The following is a 20,602-nucleotide window of genomic DNA, read 5'->3' as shown; positions in this document are numbered from 1 at the left end:
ATTAACAAGATAAAATGAAAGATGCCTTTCAATATTTCTGTGTAGGAGGCGTGTTCATTCCAATTAGTCTGCAGAAGTGCTTTTTATGTAATAGGGTAGTTTCTTTTCCATGTTGTGATGTCACTGGGATCCTTGGAGTGCTGACTGAAAATGAGAGGTGGAGAGAAAGCAAACTACACATGGCGGACTATTTTAATATTTCTTGCATGAAACTATTAAGCTTTAACCACCAAAACATGACATTATAGAAGCGAAATGAAATTTTAAGCTTTGAAGCTGAAACTGAGATACATTCTCATCTCATTCTCACCTGAGGTCAATGACAAGTAAAGAAGATAAGATGTTGGGAGGTAGGGTCTGAAATCAGTTGGGCTTTTGCCTTGGACATCACTAGAAGCAGGTTCAAGTCCATTTTCTATCAAAATATTGTTTTCATTAATTTTGGTGCATTTTGAGGAGCGGTACCTATGGAAATGAATAATCTGATGGAATTGTGAACACATCAAAAGATGAAGTGACTGCACACAACACCAAATACAAAACTAACTCAACTTTAGGCTGTAAGTTCTTTGGGGCAGAGATTGTCATTTACTTTATATTTATACAGTACCTAGTACAATGGGGCTTCAACCTGTCAGGGTGGTGGCCGACAGTCCATCTCAATGGTTAGAACCGGGCTCAGGGGGGCCGGAAGTCGAGCTGGGAACTAAGGGTCAGAGCTGAAGTTGGAAATCAGAAACCAGAGCCAAAGGTCAGGAAGCAGAGCCAGTGTCAAGACCCGACCAGAGGTTTGACCCTGAGCCAGGAATCAGAGCTGGAGTCAGGTGCCGGAGCAGGAACCAGGAAGGAACATGGGACTAGAGAAGGACAGGAACAAGAAAGGTCAAGAGCAGAAATGTTGAGCAGAAACGTTGAGCAGCCGGCAACTAGCTGCTGCTACTGATCTTAAAATCAGGGCTGTCTGACTGCCTTCAGCCAATCCTATCACAGCCCAGCTTGCGTGACCAGATAGCAAGTGTGAAAAATCGGGACACTTTTTTTTTTTTTTCAGGGGCAGAGGGATAGTTGCCTATATAAGACAAAGCCCCTAATATCAGGACGTCTGGTCACCATAAACCCAGCTGAGCTCATTAATCTGCCTGGAGGCTGGCCTGGTTAGTCCTCAGGCTCATCTGGAAGTGCTCAATCCTGACACAGCCTGGCTGAGGCTTCTAGGCACTGTTGCATAATGAATGATAAATAATAATAGATTTTGCCAATTTCTCCCAAAATAAAATTGATAAAATACAATGACCTTCCCCTCAGCTTGCCTTCTCTTCCCCTTTCGCCTCCTAGAACTCTCTCCTCGTCCCCTTTCACAGACACAAGAATTTCTCATCCACTTTCCTCCTCTAACCTATCCACTTGACACAGTTGGCCATGGTCTTCTTGAAATCTTGCTCTCCCTTGTCTTCTGTGACTCTGTCCTCTCCTCTTACCTCTTTAATTGCTCCTTCAGCATGTCCTTCGAAGAATACTCTTCATTCTTCCTTCAACTTTCTGGGGGGTTCCACAGGGCTCTGGGCTCTGTCCTTTGTCCCTTCCCTTCTCCCTCTACACCTTACCTTTGGGTACTCTCGTCCACAAACACAAATTCAGCCAACATCTCCAAGCTGATCACTGTCAGAGCTATCTGTCTCCTTCTGTCCAAACTACAGTTTCACCTGCCTTAAAGCTGGTTGGAATTTTTTTGTTGAAACTGGGTTTTTGACAGAAAATGCCAATTTTAAAATCAGAACGTTCAAAAAAATGGATCTCTTTAAATGACATTTTGTTTAGAACCCCCCGCCCTGAAGTGAAGCATTTTGAAAATGTTAAAATGTTCCCTGACAACATTTTCAGAACAAAGCGTTTTGATTGTTTATTTTTGAAATGACTATTCAAAAGAAAATTTGTTTTTATATAAACCACATTGTTGAAGGTTGAAATCAAAATGGAATGCTTCAGTTTTATGTAAACAAGACATTGAAATTGACCCCAAACTAGTATTTTTGTGGAAGTTTGTTTTATGGGAAATTTTCAATTTGTATTTGTTTTTTCCTTTTTGTTCCATTTCAGAATGGAAAAAAATTCAATATAATGGATTTTCCCATGAAATGGAATATCTGGTTCCTACCCAGTTCTAGCCTGTCTCTCTGATGTCTCCTCATCAGTTTAAGTTCAACATGGCTAAAACACAGATCTTAATTATTCCCCCCCAAACCTTCCCTGCTACCTTCTTTCTCAATCACCATGGACAAGAAAGTGTAACTAAGGTCCACAACCTGGGTGTTATCTTTGGCTCAGATTTCTCTCTAGGTCCTCACACCCAGGCTGCATCTCGATCTTGCAGATTCTTTCAGTAGAACATCTCTGCAATTTGGCTTTTCCTATCCATCCTCACAGCTAACATGCTCACCCCAGCTCTCAGCATCTCATGATTCAATTACGGCAACATCCTTATTTCTGGCCTTGACCAATGCAATCTTGCCCCACTCATATCTATTCAGAATGCTGCTGCAAAGATCATTTCCTAGCCTGCTGCTTTGTCCAAGTCACCCGTCTCATGAAAAATAAGCCACTTGTCTTCACTTTCAAGGTCCTTCACGGCCTGTCCCCTTCCTCCTCCTCCCCCCCCCCCACACCTACTTGTCATTTCTCATTCACTATTGAAATGTCACCACCCCCCACCTCTGATCAGTCCGTGACACCAGCTTCCATCTCCCACTGGTTAAATTTTCAAACAAGGAACTTTGTTTTCTCCCAGGCTGCCCCTCACACTTGGGAGGAGCCCCTCATAAATATCTGCAAAACTCGTGCACGAGCCTCCTTCAAATCCCTCCTTAAAACTCTCCTTTGCCATAATTTCTATAAAAACTTGACAAGGATTAGGCTTTCAGTATGCTGAAATCACGGCCTATCATGCTGACCAATAGCGTCTCTGTGTTTCCTTGTGCTGCCCCATCTGTCTGTATTCATTTGTTGTCTCTTGCCTTATACTTGCATTGTAAGGTCTGTCAGGCATGAGCTTTCTTTTTGCTGTATAATTGTACAGCACCATGCACAATGGGGTCCAGGACTATATTGGGGCTCCTAAGTGCTATATTTTACAAATAATTATTAATAGCACTAATAGAATTATATATTGCACAGCTAGCAGTGCTAGTAACTTTCTTTGAGATGTGGTCTACGCTTAAAAATTAGATCGACCTAGCTACTTTGCTCAGGGCTGTGAAAAATCTCATGCCCTGAGACCCTAGTGTAGATGTGGCTAAGTCAACAGAAGAATTCTTCTGTCAACCTAGCTACCGCCTCTTGGAGAGGTGGATTAACCACAGTGAAGAGAAAAAACGCTTCCATCAATGTAGCTGTAGTGTAGACTCAGGAGATACTCAGGAGAATCACACATTTAAAAAAAAAAAAAAGAGTTGGTTTTCTCACACAGCGTGAAACGTCCATGTAGAAGACTAGTAATATTTGGAGAGTATAAAGGTATCCATATTACTCTAAGCAACCACACCACCACCACATCATATAGTTTGGGCCTCATTCTCATTCACAGTAATACCTCTGTACAAACTCTGGCAACAAAGCGTCCATAACGTGGATACAAATGTAATGGATGTCCACTGCAAGTCTCCTTTACACTGGCAAAGCATTGTAAAAGGCCTCAGCGCAAACGAGAACCAGGGCCATTCTGTTTTCCAGGCACAAAGTGTAAATCATATCCTTTCAGTCTGGATGACTTATTGTAGACTGAGGAAGCCAGCAGGCAAACAAAGAGCAAAGACAGAATTCCCAGAACAGAAGACAGCGTGTGCAACTCACTCGGTAAGATCCTCTCCATGCTGAGTGCCCGGACAGCTGTGCCCCTTAGCAGACAGAAGTGGGAATGCCTTACATTTAAATATGCAGGACACAGAAAAGAGTGAGGGCTACCCTACATCCCACTGCAATACTGTATTACTTCTGGGTGGTGCAGGCATGTTGGTGGACGACTGAAAAATCTGTTGTGTAGCTATTCCTTTAGCCAGTTAGGATGTGCCAGGTTGAGTACCTTCAGCTGAGCCTGTTGACTAACCAGGCCAGCCTCCAGGCTGATGAATGAGCTCAGCTGACTTGTGGTTGGAGCCAGCCCACCCGATTGACTGAAGGGCCAGCAGGCCTGCTTTCAAGCTCAGCAGCAGCTCAGCACTGGCCACCGTGCTCCACGTTTCTGCTTGCAGCTCCAGTCGTTCTTATCCTGCCATACTCTTGTCTTGCTCCAGCCCAGCTCTGCCCTTCCTGACTCCAGCTCTGACCCCTAGCTCTGGTTGCTAGCACCCTCAGCCTGGTTCTAACCATTAAGCTGCACTGCCAGTGCCCACCCCTGACGGGATGCTTGAGATGTATTTGTTGTCAGTCTAGTCAAAGGAAGCAGCCCTGTGGCCACAAGTTCTATGGTTATTAGAAAACGAAAGTATTGACCAGCAACTGATTAATATCTTATAAATATACCTTGTGCCCATTTGTTATACAGAGACATGGATAAAAATCCCCTCCAAAAGATCCTGAGATTGCTTACACAGGCAAAATTTCCATTGGTTTCCATGAGCCAGATTGTTCTTCCTGTGGAACGGCCTGAGGGAAAGAAAACTCTGAGTTTTCCCATTGGGGACAGTTTGCCCTGCTACAGAACAGGCAACAGGATCAGCTCCCAAGTCTGCAGATCCCCTGAGATCCAGGCAAATGTGGGGGGATCCCATAGACGTCATTTGTACAGAGGCCATTGTTCTTCTGCAGCAGCTTCAGGGTCCCCCTATTCCCTCTTTCCCCCCAGCTCCAAACGCCAGGGACTCCCCCACCTGTGGCTGAACCTGGATTTCCCCCTAAAGGGGGAGTTCCCCATAGTAGAGGGGACTCACAGAGAATAAATGCAGCCTCTGGCTGTTAACCTCTCAGCAGATTCCCCAAGGGACTGGTGGAGGGACTATGAGTCTCCTCCCCTAATCCACCCTCTCACTGTACCTGGTTCTCACACAGTTCCTGAACCCTTCAAAAACTCCATGGACGGGGTTATGGTGTCAACGGAAAATGCCAATGAAGAAGTGGGAGGATAGGGGTAAAGGGGGGCTGACATCCAAGTACTGATCTTGGGGAGATGGTCCAGGTCAATCGTTTTATCTGAGTAAAACCTGAGAACCAAATTCTGCTTCGCTACACTGCTGTAAATTCATAGGAACTCCACTAAAGTGGAATGCAGAAAACAGAAAATATGCGATTTGTGAAGGCAGAACACAGGGGAGATGGCAGGAGAACAGGGGAAGTTTACAGCCTTACACAATGGTAGAGTTACTCCCAGATAGCTGTCAGAGCAGAATTTGGTCCTGAGTAAGGACTTCAAGATTTGGCCCATGATATGTTGTGATAAGGTGACTCAGCACTGAAGGGAAGAGTATGACATTTGAAATGACTATAGAAGTGGGGTTAAACACACAATATAGATATAGCTTTCTAAAGATGCTCAGAATTTAAGAGGAAAAGCACTGATCCTGAGCACAAAATACAGATCCGAGCTGATCCAACCCCATAGGAGTGAATGGAAGTTCTGACTGACATCAAAGAGAACATGAGGATTAGGCCTCACATTGTGCCAGAGGTTTTTAAATCATTTCCCCAACTGTTTTTTTCCCTTCGATGTCTAGCGCTGTGTACACTTGTAAACTTCCCCTGTTGTCTTGCCACCTCCCCTGCGTTCTGTCTTCACAATTCACATACTTTCTATTCTCTACATTCTTCTTCTTTCATGTCGGTGTAGTGATTCACTCTGCATCTTCTTTAGGGTCAACCGTGGTGGTTTCACATTCCAGACTGAGTATTAAGTGTGGGGGCATTTACAGGAACTTGGAAGCATTACTATAACACTTGAAAGAAACCAAGGAGCTTACAAGTAAGGTTTAGGGTTTTTCACACATAAGCATCTTCAGTGATTTCCCATTGTATAAACAAAGAAAGTAAAAATAATCGTTAATGTATCATGATGACATATCAGTGTGAACAGTTTCAGTGTGATGGTTTATTAAATCAATCTGTCTTTTTTTCTGTGTCTGACAGTGACATCTTTTGTTTACCCTGAATTAGTGCAATTCTTGGTTTTATTTTATTTCTATGATGGGGGAATATTGCAGCTAGAATTTGATGGATACAGTTTACCATGCCATTAAGCATGTTCACCTCATTATTCCTGCTGGAACTCTCTTTTGTTCTTTATTAGAGATGAACCCAAACAAAAACTTCAGACCCAACCCCACCACCACCAAACTCTGTAATTCGTATCCAGACCTGTCACTGGATCAAGTTCTGAACTTTGTGGCTTGGAGCCCATCTTTCTGCCTTATCTCTACACTACATCTTGGGGCAAAATTCTTCTCTTAGATCCATATGGCCACAAACACTAAGCCAGGCTGATCAAATGTGTGCTCCACCCCACACACTTTTAAGGAGGGCAGAGTATGAAACTGCCAAAGAAAAAAATTCGAAGTTAATAGCTTCCTCTTCCCCGCAGTGTATCTTGTCTTGTCTGTGTTGTCTTTTAAGCCTCGGGGCAGCCTTTATTTACATCTTTTCTATCAGCAGTGCTCACCAAATAATAACAATGGCACATCTCAATGCCAATATTCTTTTCTCTCACTCAGATCTAGTAATGGGAGTGCCCTAGGGAGAGTGGAGCTCATATCAGCCAGGTGGACTGAAAACAGAACAGGAAAAGAAGTCTTGGCCTTAGGTATTGTTCAGGACTAAACTGTTTTATTTCCCACATTGGAAACTAGCGTCTTAGTCAGCAGAACAGCAAATATTTCAGCCTGATGAAGCAAAATTTAGATTCCTTCTATTCTAAGGGGAAAAGCCAAAAAGAAAGCAATAAAATGAGTCTCAGTTAGGGCTTGTCTTCACATACAGTGCTGCAGCACTTTAGTGAAGATGCTACTATGCTGACTGGAGAGCTGCTCCCATTGGCATACTTAATCTACCTCCCCAGGAGGCGATAGCTATGTCGATGAGAGAAGCCCTCCTGCCAACATAGCGCTGTCTACACAGGGGTTAGGTGGGTATAACTACGTTGCTCAGGGGTGTGGCTTTTTCACACCCCTGAGAGGAGAAGTAGTTATACCAATATATGTTTGTAGTGTAGACCTGGCCTTGGAGAGGGAACTAAACCAAACTCCCAAGGCCAAACCCATCTACACTTTGGGAAAACTGGGATTCAGATCTGAGCTTTTCAGCTTGTGCCCATCTCTCCTTGGTTTATTAAAGCCCAGAAGTAAAGAGTAAAACAAAATAAGGTATTCAAATTGATGGAGTAAGTGTTCTGTGGTGAAAATGGCAGAGAACTTTATCTTTCATGCAACATTTGGCAATTTCCATATACAGGGACTTGTGCCAAACCATTTCAGTTGTCATCTGTTCATTTCCCATGAGTTTTACTCCAGTTCAGATTTGAATGAACCCAAAACCTCAAAAAAAATTTCTCTGCTGAAACCATCAGGTTCAACTTGACTCTAGGCTGAAACCAAGGGAAATGGCCACGTTGTGTGCAGGTCACCCAACAAAATATAATCCTGCCCCAGTTCACCAAAAGAATCCCAAACAACAATAAATCTTTTGACAAATCTGGGCCCAGGTTTGTAACTCAAGTTTTGGCACAGCTACAGTCCACTGTCCGTTTACCACTGTTTAGTGGATAACACTGCAAAATGCTGGGCAGCATCCCAGCATTCGGGATGCAGTTGTAAGAGTAAATACTGCAGCTAGTTCTCATGGGTAGTTTGGAGGTCAAATGGCTAACCAGGGTCATATCATGACTTCAGATAATTTCTATCAAAGTGGGCAACAGTCGCAGGCAATGGCTGTGGGTGAAACACGAGTGAAAGCTGCAGGTGCTCTGTCTGATACCACTATTGCAAAAAACCCTGACAGTTTAACTCTTCCCTTCTACCTTTTCTCTCTTCATGCCCGTTCACCTCACACAGCATGTCATTAATCTGTGCTGTAAGGCCACATGCTTAGAGACTAGAATCCCTTTGGTTTCAGAGAATTTTCATCAGCAGGTATAAGCAAACCGTGAGGCACAATCAAGATTTTCTTCAGCATTAGACAGATGAATATTCTCTTGACCCACTTCTAGGTTTTAGCCCTGTAAGGAAATGTTGATTATGGCAATTGTAAAGGGTCACTCAATATTTCTGGCATTTTAACAGGGAGTGCGAAAGTTAGGGACCTGAGCCAAAACCATACATCCAGGGTTGTGACTGTGTGATAGGATCTATCAGGTGACCAACAAGACAGTCCTCCAGAGGCCTAGAAAGGTCAGGAGAAAATACAGACCAATCAGGAACTAATAGGCCATTTAAGAAGGCTTGCTGCCTTTTGCTCAGGAGCAGAGCTGGGTGAGACTGGGACAGAGGAAGAGCTCTTCAAGGCTAACGCAGAACCCAGGCCAGTGCCTTGCCCTAAGTGTTGCAATCAAGCACTTGCATTTAGAAGGTTTTTTTCCCCTCTTTGTTTAAAGGTGCAGACAGCTGAATCCTGAGTTGCTATTTTGTTACTTGGTTGTTTAGAGACTGGTGCCAGCTTATAGGACAGAATACCCTGCCCCAAGCAGGTGGCCAAACCTTTCAGACTAAGGCAGGGATCTCGTGCAGTCCCACATGTGGCCCTGAGGCTGGCTGGCTGGCCCCCATGAAGGCATACACTCTCTCTACTCTCCCATGCACCTGCACAGTCATAATCCATCCCATGAGAGGGGCTGTCAAAGCAACAAAACCTAAACCATAGTAAATCTGCTGCGTGTCAAGGTTCATTAAGAAAAAGAATCTCTTAGAATAATGTTTTCAACTCTGGTCATCCTGAAAACCCTTCACCAGACAGAGGGGGCACAATAGGCTTGCTTGCTGCCTTGCTCCTCAAAAGAGCTAGGTGGGAATCAGAGGAGAGGCTATCATGGAGACCATGAGCCACAGAAGAAAACTTTCCAAGAAGGGGAACTCCCAGGACTCATCGGTGGGAGGAGAGTCCATGAAGAAGTTGATTTAGGCAAGTTTCATTTCACAGTGAAACTGACAAACCTTTCCCATGTTTGCTGGCGATGCTTTAGATTTCACTGAATTGTCATTTGCACATGAACCCAAAACATGAAGTGGAGTGTGAGGGTAACAGAGCCATGTGAAGCTAATGCATGGGTTTCATTTTGCCAAAATTGTGTGTTGTGTCTTTTGCTCATTACACAACAAATGTAATCTGGAAGAAATACACAATGGGGTCCAAATAATCATGTGTACTAGCAATGTACAACATGCAAGGCTTAGCTACATACAGACACTGCTGCTCTGGCCTGGTTCTGCTAGCTTCTAAAACAGACAAACCAGTGAAGCTACTAAAGGGTTCAAACTATTTATAGGGTTATGATGACCCACTTCTTCTACACTACACTGTACAAACAGGAACAGGCATATTTTGCATAGCTTTACTGGCTGATGAGGCAAAAAGTGAGGATACCGTGGCAGATCCATTTCCATTTTATCTGGTGGTGAGCGGCCATCATACTGGACTCTCCCCTTGCTACCTTCTTTGATTCTGCTCTTGAAAAAATGCTAACTTTTAAATGATCCTTGAAACCCCCATGCCTACAACTCTGAGTTCTTCTATGCTTCCTTTGGCCCCACACAGAATCCCAGGGCATAAGGCAGTACAGCAGGGATGCTCCTGTGGATAGGGCATTAGAGATTCAGAAGATATAGGTTCAGTTCCCTGCTCTGATACTGACTTCCTGTGTGACCGTGGGAAAGTCTTTTTGTACCTCAGTTCCCCATCTGTAAAATGGGGATAATAACACTTCTCTATCTTACAGGAGAGCTGTGGAGCTAAAGGCATGAAAGATTGTGAGGTGTTAAGGCAATGGGGGCCATATAAGCACCATGGATAGAGGCAGCACCTTGTTCTAAGCCTGTATTTGTTGCTGAGAGAAGTGATTTCCCTTGGCTGGAGATCAATTAGTAGCATTCATTGACCTTTCAATCGCTATTTACCTTATCTAGACCTATGAGATCCCCAGGCAGGGCCCCTTTTATCATCACCATCACCTCTCACCACTCACTGGCACACGCTGCAAAGGATATGGCTGATGCAAGCTGTCAGAAAATGCTTCCTCTTTACTTAAGGAAATGGTACAATGTGTTCTACTGACAGTTAAAACTAATTGTTTGCTAAGTGTCTTGAGCCTCACCAGTATATGGATGGGAGATCTCCAGGAAAAAAGCCAGGATGCTGAAAGGATGCGGCCACTGGGATTGAGTAGGTAGCACTCTTCCCTCTGAGACAGCACACTGGAAACACTGTGCTCTTTGTATTTGGATAAAGCATATTAAAGGTTCTAGGTATTAAGGATCTCTTGACACTTTTGGGAAATACAGGTTGTTAACCTCAGTATCCTGGTCAAATTCTAACTTATCACTTATATATATCTCCCCTGCAGTTTCATTTGGATGCAATAGTTAGTTTGTTTTTAACTTTCTGCCCTAACCTGTGGAACACTATTGCTATGCATTATTACATATATTTTTGAACCCATGGGGATAAAAGGCACTATATGTAAGACAGTATTAGCAGAAGTGACCCCATTTTTCAAATTTGGCAGGTAAATCCAAAATTTACCTATCTCAATACACACACTGATTTTTCAGAAGTTGACGGTATCCCTTGAGATCACTGGGAATTTGATTATTGAGTGTCCCACAGTAGTGTCTATAACAGATCTAGTACATTTATTTTATTCACTTTTCTAATTGGGGAAACAAATCTCTGAAGCCAAATTGTGCGATTGTCAGTATTAAAAACCGCAATAAAGACACTAAGCCTAACCTCCCCTATCTAGATTTTTAAATTTTGAATTCCTCAGAAGATTCTAAACCAGATTTTAATCTCAGTTATAATTGATTTCAATGAAGTTTCTTCAGATTTCTGCTAGTGTAACTGAGAGCAGAATCTGATTCTGTGATTTCACTTGTCTTTGAAAGCATTGAGCAAACTACTCGCATTTAACAATAACCTTTTTTTCTGTTGTTTTCTCAGTGGAGGGTAGAGGAGATCTTTATTATAGAATTTTTTAGACTAAAATATACACCTCACTGCTCTTGTACTAGTTATAATAATTTATGTAAACCTTGAGGACCAAATCCTGCAGTACCTACTAAGGCAAAATTTGGAATCTTTGCTTGAGTAAAGGCCTTAGATTTTGGCCCTTAATATTATTCTTTCTGTATACATGCTTGTTACACACTTTTTTTTTATTTGAAATTTAAAACCAAGGTGGATTAATGTCACTGGAAATGTCCAATTTAAATAAAACTCAACGATCTGATGGTTGTGGGTTTGGATTTTAGGGCATCAGATTCTTGGATCTGGTCAAGTTATGCTCAGCATGGCACTCAAGTAGGCAGGTGAGCCAAGGAGGTTTTCTGCCATCATTGCTCCCTTACTCATGGAGATAAGCAGTCGGTGGCTTGTGGCAGTGTGTAACAATTCTCTAAGGGCCATTATGACAGAGAGCAGCAAGCTCTGCCCATGCCCCCTGCACAGATGTGGGTTTTTGAAAGGGGTAGCTCAGCACCAACTGGGGATTCCCCTTGCTGGGGAATTCCCCAGCTGTCCCACTTTACAGCCAACACAGAGAGGGGCTAGAGCAGGGTTGATGATCTGGCGCTCGACATTTTGTAGACTGAAAATTTACAATTGCATAAAGTGATGTGCGCTGAAAAACAATGAAAAGTTCCCGTGCATAACACAATGCATGTAACAAAGCTACATGTAAACAACTGGCCATCAGCACATTCACTGCTCAACTTCTCATGGGGTTGTGAAGGCCCAAACTCAATTACTTATGGTGGGAAAGGAAATGTTTAGCAGAAGAGTAATTTATCAGTCACTGATAGATTATAATGTTATGTAGACCTCCTTGAGCAGCTCTCACTGGCCTCAGGTAAGTAGTTGTAACCCACAAAGGAAGCACAGAAGTGAAAGGGAAATTTAAAAAAAAACAAAAACTAAGGACAATGAGAAAAGTAATATAAAGGGTGGGCACATGCTGAAATGAAACATGGATGAGCTGGTTTCTCACTATGGAATTTTCTAAGGTTATTCAGTAGAACAGGTCAACAAACTCTGGCTCAGTTCACATTATTGCAATTATATATCATAGTTTTATGTTTACCCCATCCATTATCCTCCTATGTAGTTCTACTGTGACGTCTAACCTATGAACTCCCTTAAGGAGCAAACCCCAATGTCTTTTTTTCCTAATCCATCCCCCAGGAACCCTAAAACAGAAGCACTGGTGTAGTTCCACTTTGCATGGAAGATGGCAGCATGTTGGGAAGGCATGCAGGAGAGGTCTACCTCCCCCATATAAAATAGAAATGGACTCTGCAGGGCCTTATCCACAACAGTGCAAGGAGGTGGCCAGCAGATCTGTGACAAACTCCTCTGCCTTCATCTCCTGCCCCTGCCCCCAGCACTGTCCCTGCATTCCCATTGGCCGGTTCCCGGCCAATGGGAGCTGCAGGGGCAGCACTTGAGGGCACGGGCAGCACATGGAGACACACCGTGCCCCTTCCCCCAGGGGTGGGCAGAGATGTGCCAGCAGCCAGCCACTCCCGGGAACAGTGTGGGGCCACGGCATGCAGGCAGGCAGCCTGCCTGAGCCCAGCTGCGCCGCCGACCAGGAGCCGCCTGTTGTATACGCCTCCCAGCCGGAGCCTACACCTGCACCCCAACCCCCTGCCTCAGGTCAGAATCCCCTCCTGCACCAAACTCCCGCCCAGAGCCCACACCCCTCACCCTCTCCTGCACCCTAGCACTCTGCTCCAGCCTGGAGCCCCCCTCCTGCACTCAAACTCCCTCCCAGAAAGAAACTAGTATAACAGCTGTTCTAAAGTAAGAAGTAGGCTATTTTGAATTAACTTAACTATATTCTACATGTTTTAAGACTGAAATGTAACCACAGGACAGGTTTATGTTAATTAAAAGGTAAGTTTAATATAGCATTAATAGCCTCAGTGCCATAGTTGTGATAATTTTGTTTTAAATTAGGAAAAAACTTGTATACAGGGGCCCCACAAAATCTAATAGCCCCAGGCCCACAGGAGAGTTAATCCAGCTCTGGTATGGATCAGCTGTGAGCTGCATTGAACATTCCTGTGTGTAGCCTATATACTTAGGCTGTGCTGAGGGATTGAGGTTTGGCCGTACAGGAGGCCAATCCAGCGCACTCTAGCAACTTGTATTTTTACTCTTTGCCTGCTCATAAAGGTTCAGCTGTAACCTTTTTATAACTATTCAATATAGACACACGTAACTGTGACTTATATAATAAATGATGTTATGTAAGGACAAAACTGCTCTGCCTACCCCTTGAGAGTTCAGGGGTATTGGTAAGGGATTTGGGAGTTTAGTCTGACAACTAAAGTATTGCTTCAGTGACACAACATTATAACCACCATGATGTTGCTCACGTGCGCTGTATTTTCAGCCATAAACCCATCATTTGGAGATGTTTTCTGAACAGTTAGGAAAATTACTTCAGGCCCTAATGAGAGTGTACATCTATATTACATAATTTGCAATTTCTTTATTAAAAATAAACTAAAAATGAAATACCCAGATTTCAGACAGAAAAGGATACCTGCACCATAGATGGTACTTTCATTATTCATAGCATGGTTTCATTATGCATGTGGTCCCCTTCGCTTTCTCTCATCACGAGATGCTTCCTTTTTCAAGATGGGTGAACTACGCATGGCTGAGATATCATGCTCTGGGGGCACCCTGCACATCACTGTCAGACCCTTAAGGATGTCCCCATTCTCCTACTTCATGCACCACATTTTAGCCACGCTCTTTGTAAATGAACTGGAGGAATTTTCTCTTCTGTGTTTCTCAGCACCACTCTCTAACTGATTTACAGAGTCACTGTTGAGCAGTGTTGGGCAAATGTAAAGGGGATGAGGGCTTAGCTATAAGGTTGAGCAAACCCAAAACAGACAAGGTGAGATAGCTACTGAGATGCCAGCCCAGCAGAGCCAACACTTCATGGATGGAGTACAGGGGGCAGGAAATTTAAGCAGTTTATCCTTTCTCCCAGACTTTAAGTGAGAGGGCTCTTTAGGCTGATGACATCATCAGGGTGCATTCTGATGCATAGATTCATAGATTTTTAAGGCCAGAAGGGACCACAGTGATCATCTAGTCTGGCCTCCTGCACAGCACAGGCCACAGAACTTCTCCAAAATACATCCTAGAGCAGATCTCTTAGGAAAACATCCAATCGTGATTTAAAAATTGGCAGTGATGGAGAATCCACCACGAACCTTGGTGAATTGTTGCATGATGTGATGACTTTGCAAAATGTGAATCCTTCAGACTCACGGTGTTCAACATCAGTTTGAAGGAACTTGAACAGAGCTAGTCTGAATGTGCTTTTATTTTGTTCTAACATTACATAGTGTACATAAAGTAACAGTGTACTACTCACTATGAGCGAAGTACTTCTGCAGGACTCCCAGCAGAAAAATACACACACACACACACACAAAAGTGGCTGACAGAGACAGGGAAATGCCACAGTCTTTTGTTTTGCAACGGGGCTCACCCTACCAGTAGACCAATTATTATTCTTTATCATTTGCATTGTGGTAGCACCTAGAAGCCCCAGGAATGGATGAGAATCCTATTGTGCTAGGTGATATACAACAGAGATCAAAAAGATGATCCCTACCAAAGCATGCGTGTTAGAGTCCCTGGAACCATAGGTTCAAATCCTGGCAAGATCAACTCAGCCCTCCATCCTTCCAAATTAGAAATATTGAGTACTATTCCAGTAATTACATACGCAAGATTCTTTTGAATGAGACCTTAGCTTCCAAGAAAGGAAGTTGGAATGTAAATATACAGGTGCAACTTTAATAGAAATTACTCTGGGCTAAAATCTTTTGGCCTGGATTGTGACTAATTTAAGGAAAATATCTATCCATGTTTTCACTTATACTTGTGAGAGACTCTCTATGTTAAGATATCCTGACCACTAATTACCCACACTGTCACATGGCTGCTTTAGTTAATGGCAATCCAGGATTTCTTAAACCCATCGGATGACTTTCAGTACCAAATAGGCTTTTACCTGAAGTCAGTGATTTAGCAACAAAATGAATGATTATGAGGGTATCTGTGTCACCCACATTGTCTTAATAAACATAGATCACTGTGTAATAAAGAGTGACATTCCATTAGCTCAGTCTCTTGGGGTCTACTCCTTGTAAGGTACGTGTGCCCTCCACTCCCACTGGCATCAACAGGAACTGAAGGTACCTTCCAGGAGGCACTCAGGCTCTTGCAGGATCAGGGCCTTTGGTTGGCATCCCCACTTCGCTTGTGGATCAACAGCTATGAACTACACCTACATCTCACTCTCTGGTTTCCTTCATATTATTTGGTTTGGTTCTGGGTCTTGCTGAAAATCATTCCTTGGTTTTCGTGATTCCAGCTCTTTCCCTGTGGTAAGGCTCTTTTATTATTGCTGATGGCAGAGATTGAGATTGTTCTAGTCATCAAACACATCAGGGACAGGAGACACTGTTTCCTTCTTTGTCAGACACATTACCTCCCTCAAACACAACCATTCTTCTTCCTCTCTCCCCTAGTCTTGATTTAAAAACTATTACTATATTGAGTATGTTTATTTGTGGGGGCAGCGGGAGGAGGGAGATGTGGGGACAAACCAAGGCACAGCCCAGGCTGTAGAGCCCACCCACAAACCCTGCGCAGCCCCTTGGCACTGCATGGGTCCCAGGAAATGAAAGGGAGGCCAGGGCCATCCTCACAAAAGCAACATCCTCATGTGCTGTCAAGATTTCTATAAGCAGCAGCTGGCCTTGGGGCCCCCCACCCCTGTAAAGGGGAATCCCATTGTAGAAAGGGTCGGCACAGTGTGTCATACACAGTGTGTCTATACAGTGTGTAGATTTACAGCCCGGCTTGCCATGCGCTCTCTGATCATGTAGACAAGCCCTGTGTCTTTTGTGCTTTGAAAAGTTCCTAATATACTCTACATTCCATAGGAATAAATTGTAAAAATACCACTGAAATCACTTAACAGAAATGAAAAGGGAACTGTGGGCTTGATTGTGTCCCTAAGACATGCCAGGACCCCCTTTGCACACAACTTTCACTCTTCCATGTGGGAAAAGAGTCAGTTGCATCCATAGCAACATCCTTTCTCTGGAAGCCGCAGAGAGTTCTCCTTAGGTCTGGGATACCTGTGTGATGGGAGGGGACTGACAGTGGTCCAGCCAGATGACAAACATGCAACAGGGCAGAGAAGTAATTCAGCCTGGGGCATAATCCAGGTCATGGCTGCATTGTGTTGGGTGCTGTGTAAAGACATATAAAGACATGGTCCTGCTCCAAAGGCAATTAGGCAGATCATAACAAGTGCTAACAAAGTAAAGGTTGGGAGAACAAGAGTTAAATGAGACACGTCAACATCCTCGTTGTGTACACACCTTGCAGGCTACCCCAAGGTTGAGTGAATGACCTCTGCGGAGAGCTGATCCAGGATGGCAGTCAAATAAGTGGGTGAGTGAGGGGAACTGAGGGCCAGTGCGGTCATCAAGATGGACATTGCTGTCCATAAGGAAGAGAGAGACTGGGAGAATACGTCCTTTGATAATAAATGTAATACTCCTTCCTTGAGAATACTACTTTCCAAAAGCAACGTTGTGAAAAGAAGAAGCTGGTGCTAGCAGGCCAAGTAGCATCTCAGACCAGAAACCCCAAGAAGCAACTTTAGGACTGCTGCTTTCCCTGGTATTTGTGGAAGCCATGTGCATGTATTGAAAGCACTGAGTCATCATCAAAGCATGATATTTAGTAAACACTGATGGACGGCACAAGTTATTCACACAGCACTCACGAACCTTCAGAAGTCCTTCCCCCGCATGCAATGAGCTCAGTGTAAAAACTGGGAAAGATTCTCTGAGTTTAGCTTCATCTTCAGTTATTTAAGTCCTAGTTGGGAAGTTGAAGAGGGTGTCCACAGCCCATTACAGACTCTGCAAAAGAGTCACTCTTGCCTTACTCAGTCAGTTAGCACTGGTTTCACCACTGGATTTTTTTCAAACAGGGGTTGGAGGATTTAGTCACCCACATTTAAATATATATATATATATATATATATATATATATACACACACACACTTTTCACAAATTTATGCTAAAAAAAAAAAAGTCAGATGTTAGGTTGAGCTCAGCTTTCCAAAGCCAAAAACTCCACTGTGTCGTCCCCCCGCACCCCCCCACTTTAATCCAGACTTAGCAATCAATATGTGGCTTGAGGGTGAAAATTACTGATTATTAGAATGATTGGACCAAATTCATCTCTAGTGTAACCATTGACATCAATAGAGTTTCACCAAGGATTCATTATTTGGCCTGTTATTGGCTACTATTTATTATTTCAGAGAAGCAGCCGTGTTAGTCTGTATCTGCAAAAAGAAAAGGAGTACTTGTGGCACCTTAGTAATTTATCTGAGCATAAGCTTTCATGGGCTACAGCCCACTTCATCGGATGCATAGAATGGAACATATAGTAAGAAGATATATATATATATACACACATACAGAGAACATGAAAAGGTGGAGTAAGAGGCTAATTAATTAAGATGAGCTATTATCAGCAGGATGTTCTTAAAGACAGAATTCCATGTGTTTTCACAGTGAAGAACACGACAGTGCTGTTAAGGAAATGATGAGTGGAGTGGCAATAGAAAGAAAGATCTGTCTCCACTAGAACAGGTGTGACATTTCCCAGCAGTGACAAAAAAGAAAGTCATTTATTGTACCCACCTCATGTGTAAGGTACTGAAAGTACATTTCATTAAAAATACCTCCCAGAATGTATTGGTCTTGAAAGGTCCTGATTCCAAACCCGGGAAGCCACAGTTATGGCATAAACAGCAGCAAGTGCCATCTTTCCCAAACTCCTCTGCTAAAGTGCCTCAGTATTCCTGAGCCAGGGACAAAAGGAACATCTCGTCATGACTAAACCCTGAGCCTAACCCTCAGGAGTGGCTGTTTTCGGGTGGTGTTTTTTGTGATGTGGATGTCCACTGGCAACTGGATCAAGGCCACTAGACTTGTGTCATGTGGACCACTGAAGAACTAGGAAAAAATAATTTCTGATCACTGTTAATCTGGGCTGGATTAGAACATGTAAATTGGTGGTGCAGCTCTTTATCTTATTCTGCATCAAATTTCTGTAAGAATGTAAGCCATCTCAGATACAACCATTCCTAGCGGCTGGAGCTGAAAGGCCCCCATTGTCATCTCCAGCACCCCCTGACAATGTAGGATTGTTTCCCACAGTAGAAGCTACTAAAGATTGACCCAGAGAATGTAAGTGTCCCAAACAATGGGGCTTTGCCACTTCCTTGTGGAGATTCCACATTCTACTAGGACAGGGGTGGGCAAACTATGGCCCGCAGGCCGGATCCGGCCCCTCAGGGCTTTGGATCCGGCCCTCAGGATTGCCGGCCCCACACCTCTCCCAGAAGCGGCCGGCACCATGTCCCTGCAGCCCCTTGGGGAGGGGAGCAGAGAGCTCCGCGCACTGCCCTTGCCTGTGAGTACCTCCCCAAAGCTCCCCTTGGCTGCGGTTCCCCATTCCTGGGCAATGGGAGCTTTGGGGGAGGTACCCACAGGCAAGGGCAGTGCACAGAGCCTTCTGCCCCCTCTCCCGCAGGGGTCGCAGGGACATGGTGCCAGTCGCTTCCCGGAGCGGCGCGGGGCCAGGGCAGGCAGGCAGGGAGGGAGCCTGCCCTGGCCCTCCTGCACGCCGCTGCCACCCCGGAGCCACTCCAGGTAAGCAGCGCCGGGCCGGAGCCCGCACCCCGAACCCCTCCTGCACCCCGCCCCCCTGCCCTGAGCCCCCTCCCACACCCCTCCTGAACCCCATCCTCCTGCCCTGAGCCCCCTTGTACACCCCGCATCCCTCCTGCACCCCAACCCCCTGCATGAGCCCCCTCCCACACTCCTCCTGCGCCCCAACCCCCTGCCACACTCCACACCACCTCCTGCACCCCAACCCTGTCCCGAGCCCCCTGCCGCACCCCACACCCCTCCTGCACTCCAACCCCCTGCCCTGAGCCGCCTGCTGCACCCCTCCTGCACCCCAACGCCCTGCCCTGAGCCCCCTTGTATACCCCGCACCCCTCCTCTGCCCCAACCCCTTGCCCTGAGCCCCTTCCTGCACACCACACCCCCTCCCACACCCCGCATTCCCTCCAGCACCCCAACCCCCTGCCCCAGCCCTACATTCATGGTCCTGCATGCAATTTCCCCACCCCGATGTGGCCTTTGGGCCAAAAAGTTTGCCCACCCCCTGTACTAGGAGGTCCTCAAACTAGAGGAAGTTTTTTCTAATACTGAGCCTAAATTTTTCCTTTGCTAATATCATCCCTTTACTTTCATTTGTATCTACTTATATCATCTTCAAATAATTCCTCTGAAATCTCTGGTGTTTACAGCTGTCAAATACCTGTACTAAGTTTTTACATTCTTCTCTTGCTTCCAGGATTCTGTCCTTTCCTTGTTCTTCTGTGACCTCTTTAATTGCTCCTTCTTAGCCAAACTATACACATTTAGCTCTAATCTTTCCTGATAAATCCTCCCCTTAAACCACCTGAAACTTGTTGCTCTTTTCTTAGTTCTTTTTAGTCCATCTAAAAGACCGGGAAAACCAAGAAGTCTGCTGCTTGCCAGGAGCTAGGATTCACGCTGTGACGGAGAGACTGCCGCGACTCATCAAGCCCTCAGATCGCTACCCCTTCCTGCTTCTCCATGTGGGCACCAGTGATACTGCCAAGAATGACCTTGAGTGGATCACTGCAGACTATGTGGCTCTGGGAAGAAGGATAAAGGAGTTTGAGGCGCAAGTGGTGTTCTCGTCCATCCTCCCCATGGAAGGAAAAGGCCTGGGTAGAGACCGTCGAATTGTGGAAGTCAACAAATGGCTACGCAGGTGGTGTCGTACAGAAGGCTTTGGATTCTTTGACCATGGGATGGTGTTCCAAGAAGGAGGAGTTCTAGGCAGAGATGGGCTCCACCTAATGGAGAGAGGGAAGAGCATCTTCGCAAGCAGGCTGGCTAACCTAGTGAGGAGGGCTTTAAACTAGGTTCACCGGAGGAAGGAGACCAAAGCCCTGAGGTAAGTGTGGACATGGGATACCTGGAGGAAGCATGAGCAGGAGAACACGAGAGAGGAGGGCTCCTGCCTCATACTGAGAAAGAGGGATGATCAGCGAGTTGTCTCAAGTGCCTATACACAAATGCAAGAAGCGTGGGAAACAAGCAGGGAGAACTGGAAGTCCTGGCACAGTCAAGGAATTATGATGTGATTGGAATAACACAGACTTGGTGCGATAACTCACATGACTGGAGTACTGTCATGGATGGATATAAACTGTTCAGGAAGGACAGGCAGGGCAGAAAAGGTGGGGGA

General features: G+C 44.8%; 1 protein-coding gene across 1 annotated transcript in view; it reads left to right on the top strand.

The window, feature by feature from the left end:
- The window catches only part of LOC141982656 (ribosyldihydronicotinamide dehydrogenase [quinone]-like), a 112,535-nt gene that overhangs the window by 14,418 nt on the left and 77,515 nt on the right, over nt 1–20,602 (top strand). The gene's annotated exons all lie outside the window — the stretch shown is intronic.

The sequence above is a fragment of the Natator depressus genome, chromosome 2 (genome assembly GCF_965152275.1).
Source record: "Natator depressus isolate rNatDep1 chromosome 2, rNatDep2.hap1, whole genome shotgun sequence".
Classification (NCBI taxonomy): domain Eukaryota; kingdom Metazoa; phylum Chordata; order Testudines; family Cheloniidae; genus Natator; species Natator depressus.
This window is presented reverse-complemented; position numbering and strand designations above follow the sequence as displayed.